At 36.6% G+C, this 8,050-nt stretch overlaps 1 long non-coding RNA gene across 1 annotated transcript; it reads right to left on the bottom strand.

The window, feature by feature from the left end:
- Positions 1 to 5,950: 5,950 nt before the first annotated feature.
- Positions 5,951 to 7,359, bottom strand: LOC113332708. The gene is made up of 3 exons (XR_003351675.1): positions 7,112 to 7,359; positions 6,477 to 6,572; positions 5,951 to 6,357 (listed from the first exon to the last, which is right to left on the bottom strand). It is a non-coding gene; the product is annotated as an uncharacterized LOC113332708 (long non-coding RNA).
- Between the last annotated feature and the right edge of the window lie 691 nt (positions 7,360 to 8,050).

Below are 8,050 nucleotides of genomic sequence, written 5' to 3'. Positions count from 1 at the left end.
TTCGCAGAATATGTCAGAATTTCGCAGGATTATTCAGAATTTCGCAGAATGTGTCAGAATTTCGTAGGATTATTCAGAGTTTCATAGGATTATTCAGAATGTGTCAGAATTTTGCAGAATGTGATTATTCTGAACGATATGATCATTTCGCTCAATTATTTCGCACAATTATAAGCAACTTGAAGAGATTATACTATCGCATGAGCACAAAACATGAGACAGAGGAAAGATGAGAATGAAGAAACAATTTGCACATTCAACATTTTCTCAAAGATTCTACTCTCATAGATAAAGAACATAGGCAACTATGGATTACCAAGAAAACATTTTATGTTCTTTATCTTCTCGGCAAGAATCACCAAAAATGGAGTAATAATTTCGCATGAATAGAGAAAATACTTATTATTCTCATTCAAGGACGGATACTTCTTACATTTCGAGAATTGAATGCTTCTTATACTTCTTCAAGGATACTTCATACTTCGCATACTTCAAAAGATGATACTTCTTATTTACTTCGCAACATTCCGGAACTTCACAAAAGAATAGAGGAAAGTACGTACTTTTCAAGTCCAATATTCTTTCGCTCGTTCCTCCAACGACTACAACAAGGTGGATTTTTACTTAAAGATCGCTCTTCAAGCAATATTCAAGGAAAAATAGGCAAGATGTAGGATCCGAATATCACACAACAGTAAGAATTTGTGAAATTATAGATAGAGCCTGCGAAATTATAGAGAGAATTTGCGAGAAGGTAGCGAAGCTTGCGAGAATGTAGTTTGGGCGCGAGATAATATGAGCTGTACTCCACCATATGTGAGTTGTCATCCACTAGGTAGCATCCTATATAAACAGAAAGGTAGGAGAGAGAAAAGTAACTTGTATTATTATTATCTTCTTATTCTTCCCCAAAAACCAGAGAGAGAGAGCTCCAAATACTCATTAATGGAGTCTCAATGTAATTCATATGTAATTCAATGATCATAGTGAAATCTAACCCAGTGGATGTAGATCAAATTGATCGAACCACGTAAATCTTGTGTCTTATTTTCCATTTTCATTATCTTATCTTTATTTTCATATCAAATAAGTTTAGATCTAGAAATCATAGTCATGATAATACAAGGGGTGTGTCCGGATCAATATTCAAATTGGGGGATATCGCTTTACCGGCATGGTCGTAGTATGAATACCATGCCGGTAACGCGTCTGTCGGCATGGTATTCATACTACGACCATGCCGGCACCGAGGTTTTACAGTTGAAAAAATGGCGGGTTTAAAAAAAAAATCGATTTTTCAACCTCCTAGCAGCTTTACGTGTGTATTGGGGATGCTTGCATGTTGTGCAAGTTTACTTTCTTGTGTAGCTTCTTCGAAAAACTCTCCATACTCGTCAAAATCATCATTCAAGGGTGTTGGCTTAACAAAGAGTTGCAATTAGGAGTTATTGTCGTTAGCTCCTTGTTGTAGTAGAGCTAAAGATTCAGCAGCTGCAATTCTCTCCTAACAATCATCTTCCATTTTCACAAAAAAAAATTCACTCAAAAATATTTTTCCCTCCTTCTACTCTCACCTCACTTACCCAAATTCAAATAAAACACACACTAATCATTTATCAAAAACCTTAAGATTTTACTAATTATTATTAATCACTAATCCTGATTAGTGAGAGGTAAATTAGGTAATACGTAAAATACTTAGATAAAGGGTGACCCCGAATTGATATCTGGAACCAGTTTTTGTCATTTTCTTATATCCCAATTCCTTTTTTTATCCCAATTAATGGTTCCTTTTAAATTTAATGTGAGTCTCATTTACCCAAAAAAAAATGAAAAAAAATTCCTCTTTGATGTGGTAATTTTGGTTTTTTTCGCTATATCTAGTCGGCCGACATGAGAAGTACATGGTGCCCTCCACCACAAACCGTCACATAATAGGAATATAAAATCATCTGTCTGATACGCTGACAAATGAAATATTCTATCATTTCAACGATGCATTTAATAATCAATTCTGCTCATTTATTAAGCCAATTATTGAATAATTAAATATGAACTAAAACATTAGTGTATTCCGTATTTGTAATTTTGTATGTTACATGCCAATTCATGAACCTTCTAAACTTGAAATTAAAATCATTATCTCCAAGGTTCTTTTATACTTGTTCTGTGATTATTTATATACCCAATTAGGAGGAGAAACCATTTGCTTGAGCCAACAGAATCCTATTTCCAGGTAAAGCAATACAACAATGGCAATTATGAATTATCCAAGGCTTGTCTAAACTTTTTGGGACTTCAGATGGCATTGAGGTCCTTCTAACTACCACTTAATGTCAATCACGGCAACAACACTATTTTTTCAAAGATATTCTCATCTTGCATAGATTTTTTGGTGTGTATCAGATTAGCTGCATTAGCATCCATATTGATGTCAATAGGTGTTTGGATGATGTAACGATTAGGGGCAGTCATGGATTTTGAGTTTCTGCTCCCATGGTTGACTTTGTTTGATTTTTGTGATAACCTAATTCATGTCAACTGTTGCCGACTTTGTAAACCCAAAATGTTCGGGTCTAGAATCTAGATCTAGATATTCTGTTGGTGGTTGACCCGTTGAAACCCTTGAGACAGCATAGTCGACGATGCAGTGGACTATTATGGTTGTTATGGATCAGCTTGTTGCATTTCAAAAGAAAAGGATTCTTTTACTAAAGAATTGGAAAATTATCATTTCAAAACCAATAAACGAAAAGCTATATCGTGGTTTTTGTTCTAAAAATAACTACATTTTTTGCCTGTGCAACGCACCGAGCGGATCCGAAAACCATCTACCATCAATGTTTACTTTTATCCATATTTTTGGATTGGTGTGATGTGGCTTCGTTTCGCCCCGTCGTGCATTTTTAGTTGCTTGGCTCGGCTTCGCGTCACCCCGTCCCGATGCATGCCTAGAATTTTCGATTTGATGGTGCTTAGGATTTTTTATTTGGTGTGGCTTGACTGCGCCTCGCCCCATCTCGATGCATTTTTTATTGGTGGGGCTCGGCTTTGCCTCGCCCCGTCGCTTAGGATTTTTGAGTTGGTGTGGCGGCCGTGATACGAAATGGTTCGATGAGAATATTTATTTGGTGTGGCGGAGCTTTCCAATTCGTCATGCGTGTATCTTTATTTTCTCCTTGCAATTTGTCACAACATAATTGTAAGAGATAATGGCGACTGAGCTGTTCTAACCAATCAATTTTCACACACACTTTATCATTAGAAAAGACATCGCTAGCTACTTCTTTTCGGGATGCTTGCTATTGATACATGTGTATCTTCCTTTTTCCGGGAACTAGTGATCCTCAAGACGAATTGAGGATAGAATCCTATATTAGGAAGGATTCCTTGTTTAGGATAAATTCCTAATTAGGGAAGAGTTTTGTTTTAAGCAATACTCTTAGTTTAGGTAATATACCTAGAAAAGGAATTAGTCCTACAAAAGGAAATAGTTCCTAGAAGGTTTGGGAAATCAAACTGAAAGCTATAAATAGAGATGTTTATCTCATAGCTAAGACATCTAGTTAGTGTTTTCTTGATATTGACGCACCTACACACAGATTCTAGGCACAGAAAACCTAGTAAACAGTTTAAGGTTGATCCACTGTTTAGAGAAGATTGTGAGCGTAACAAAGAGAGAATTGTAATCGTTTTCTTGTTCATAATCTAGAGAATATATTTTCTTCGAATTACTACTTGTGTTCTGTGTTCTTATAAGTTTCTCGTCTATTATTATTTTGAATTCCGGCTGTATAGTAATAGTTACCAAGGTATAGAGATCATACGTATCAAGTTGGCATCACGAGCAAGGTTAGTTTTTAGGGTAAATCCCTGTGGTTTATGGTTTTCACTAGATCTCTCTACATAAAGCTTGGTGAGGTACTTGAGAAGCTAGAAGACGTTAAGACAACAAGGGGATCAAGGATGACAAAGTCATATGATGATCCTAAGGAAGGAGAACCACAAACTATGGAAGAAAAGGTGGCTACGCTGCGAACAGACATGAAATTTATTCAAGTTACCCTTCAGGAATTGAGTGAATGTATTCGTTCTCATACACCTAAGAAGGAGACGAAGGAAAAGGTTACACCTTCACCTGCAGCTTCGGAAAAAGATGATTCGGAAGAAGACGAGTCGGAAGAAGACGAGTCGGAAGAAGAAGAAGACGAGGATGAAAAGGAGGAAAGCGAGCTTCCTAAAGGTCCTACAACAACTAAACCTCATGATAAGAATCTGAAAATTGATTTTCGTGTTGATATTCCACTTTACGATGGGAGCGTCGATGTAGAAAAATCGGATGATTGGATTGAACGTCTAGAGACGCATTTCTCTTTCTTTGAATATGGTTCAAAGGAAAAGATAGCTTTCGCGGCATTGAAGCTACAAAAGCATGCTCCAACCTGGTGGAAAGTTTATCAAAGATAAAACCTAGGTAAGAGAGTATTGTCGTGGAAAAGATTCAAGGAAGTTGTAAGGAAACAGTTTTATCCGGTTGGCTACCTTGAGGAGAGATGGTTCAAGTGGTACAACTTGAAGCAGACTTACAACCAAACCGTGCAAGAATATACTTCGGAATTTCGTAATCAAGCTATGATTTTAGATTTAGACTTGGAAGATCATGCTATCTATATGAAGTATATTTCCGGGTTCCATGAGTGTATATGGAAGGAGTTGAAGATGTTTGCGGTGGATACTATCTCCGAAGCAAGTATAAAAGCTAATGTTATTGAAGGCAGGCTGAAGAAAACTGATGTTGAGGGAAACGTCAAGGGGAAGTCTGGAAGTTTCGTCGCTAAAGGAGATGAAAGGAGCAAAGAGGATAAGAAGTCTAAAGACAAAGAAGGTTTGATTTGCGCTCACTGCAAACAAACAGAACATTTTGTCGACAAGTGTTGGATGAAGTATCCTAATCTAAAACCAAAAGGGTTGCAGAAGAAAGAAGCCATGATGGCAGCACTAGTCGCACAAGTTCCAAAAGAAGTCCAAGGACTAACATAACCTAATCCAAAGATCTCTCTAATGACAAGTGGTGTAGAAGAACTTACAAAAGATGATCCTAAGGAACGACGATCTTCAGGAAGAGAATGAGACTTTCCTGGCGACAGAGACACGCCAGGAAGAGAATGAGACTTTCCTAAGTAGACACGCAAGGAGAGATGGTTCAGCAGGGTAAAAGGAACTCACGAGTTCCCTAACCTACAAATATAACTTTTACAGGAGTTCAAGTTCTTGGGGGGGGGGGGGGGGGGGGGGGGGGGGGAGGGCGCATGATACATGTGTATCTTCCTTTCCTCGGGAACTAGTGATTCTCAAGACGAATTGAGGATATAATCATATATTAGGAAGGATTCCTTGTTTAGGATAAATTCCTAGTTAGGGAAGAGTTTTGTTTTAAGAAATACTCTTAGTTTAGGTAATATACTTAGAAATAGTTCCTAGAAGGTTTGGGAAACCAATCCGAAAGCTATAAATAGAGATGTTTATCTCATAACTAAGACATCTAGTTAGTGTGTTCTTGATATTGACGCACCTACACACAGATTCTAGGCATAGAAAACCTAGTAAACAGTTTAAGGTTGATCCACTGTTTAGAGAAGATTGTGAGCGTAACAAAGAGAGAATTGTAATCATTTTCTTGTTCATAATCTAGAGAATATATTTTCTTCGAATTACTACTTGTGTTCTGTGTTCTTCTAAGTTTCTCATTTATTATTATTTTGAATTCCGCCTTTATACCAATAGTTACCAAGGTATAAAGATCATATGTATCAGCTATTGTGTATCCCAAGGCCATCAGCCATCCAAGAAGGTGCACACTGACTTCAAAAGTTATCCTTGGTGATATGATAAATGGACTGTCTGTAGCCCATTCCTACAATGAATAAATGCAGACAATAAGGAGAGCTTATTTATAGTAACACAATAAGCCATTTTAAATTTTAACAGTCAGGAAAGCCATAATAACATGGGGCCAATCAGAGAAAGTAGCATATTGTAAAAATGGAACACAAATTGTTAATCTGGTTATACAGTGACCATTCTAGAATAGCTTAGGGCTAGTGCTGATGCGTGAAACTAATTTACCGTGTGAACCAAATTATAAAATATTAAGAAAGCCAAATTTCACATATGCCGACTAACCTCAAACATTAAATTGTACATCCTATCTTTATTTCGCTTCCGGAGATACGATTGGCAAGCTTCAGATTCTTCACCTGGTGGTAAAAGGTAAATATCATATGTTTCTTCTGTAGACTCTGTATGTTCTTCTGGCATAACTGCCTTGATTTCATCCACTGTCAGCACCTTTGGGGACTATATAAAATGTAAAGTAAATAAATGAATGGATCGATAAATAAATTACTACAATCATTTTCTAAGGCGCTTCAAAAAAGAAGAGTTGAAGTACATCCAAACATCAAGTGGGAGCTAACCTTCAAAATATAAGTTGGGTTCTGGAATTCCGTGAACGGATTGAACTTGTTTTTTATCTTTATATGGGTTGTGTCTAAATCTGACCATTCTCTAACCTGGTAAGCAAAAATGATAAAGGAAAGCAATCGAAGTTTAGAACTCTTAGCTTAAACTCCCCAATGCCAGCCATATAAATAAGTTGAATGAGTTAACCAAAGAAGTTATATATTAAAAACAATGTTCTTGGTTGTTTTAATTGCTATGAAACCTTCTTAATCTACAAAGAACAACCATCATAACAGAACCACATAACCCATTGCAACACCTATTAGAACTATTGATTACAACAAAAACTTTTGGTGAAGAACTGATGATTTAGACATTATTACAAACACTTGATATTCGTTCTCTAAGTTGGTGATGGAGATAACTCTGTCACATATGTTTCTTGCTAAAATCCCCTGCAAAATCGAACTGGACTGAAACCCAATGACTCACATTACTCATTAATCTCACAAAACTCATTACAAACATTCACCAAATCAACCACCAAATATCTAACCAAAAAACTTCATCACAATTTCAATCAAAACCCAACTTAATGTTCATAGATGTTAATAAAAATTGCATACGGGGTTTCCAGGATTTCGTGTACCTTTTTCGCTAATCCAAACCATCAGCTAACTCGAAGGAAAATTTTCTTTTCCGAAAGCTTTGTCTCAATCACGGATTGTTACTACGACTTTAGCAAAGAAGAATAACTCTTGTACCTTTAGTATAACAAAGACCGCTTTTTGAGTGATTGATTTGATGATCACCACCACCAAACCTCTTTGTGAACTCGGAAAGGTGGAAGAAGAAAACTTCGGTGATATCTCTTGTTTATGGACTTGCCATCTTAAGTTTGATCAGAAAAGAGTTAGGTTACCTTGACGGACGGATGTATTGTCTACTTAACTAACGTTAGTAACGTCCAGCTAAGTACTTAGTGTAAACCAAATGTAACTAATTAATGAGCTGTAAATACTGACATAAGTGTTGTATACCTACGTTTTCGCTAACGGTGTTACTAACGTCCAGTTAAATACATGGTGTAAAAAAAGTGTAATCCAAGTTTTAATGTCGCGACCAATAGAGTCCCGTCAAGTGTCATCTCCAGGTTTACTAATGCCCAAAGCTTTTATCTAATTTAATTTGAGGGGGGTGTCACACTCACCGTGCGACGTGAGAGCTTATATGACTTAGCATTTTAAAGGAGTGGAGATAACCCTTGTCCGGTAATTGTATTCTAACAAAATATTTCCAGCCACATTTGCTATATAGAAGCATGTGCAATTTTAATCAATCATTAATGTGATAATGACTTGGCGATCATCTTAGACATATTTTTAGTGAAAATTTCACTTTTAGGGCATCTCCAATGCAAGGGGTAAAGATCTTAAGGGTTTCTCCAATGGTGGTTGTGTGTGTTTCCTAGTTGGCAACACCAACAAGACATCTCACTCCAATTTTTCTTTAAATTTAGGGAGGAAAAATAGTTCATCTCCAATGGTGTTGTTTGTGATTTTTTATGGATTAAACGTAAATTTTATTT

Source organism: Papaver somniferum, chromosome 1, assembly GCF_003573695.1.
Source record: "Papaver somniferum cultivar HN1 chromosome 1, ASM357369v1, whole genome shotgun sequence".
In the NCBI taxonomy this organism is placed as follows: domain Eukaryota; kingdom Viridiplantae; phylum Streptophyta; class Magnoliopsida; order Ranunculales; family Papaveraceae; genus Papaver; species Papaver somniferum.
Note: the sequence above shows the minus strand (reverse complement) of the source record. Positions and strands in the feature narration are given on the sequence as shown.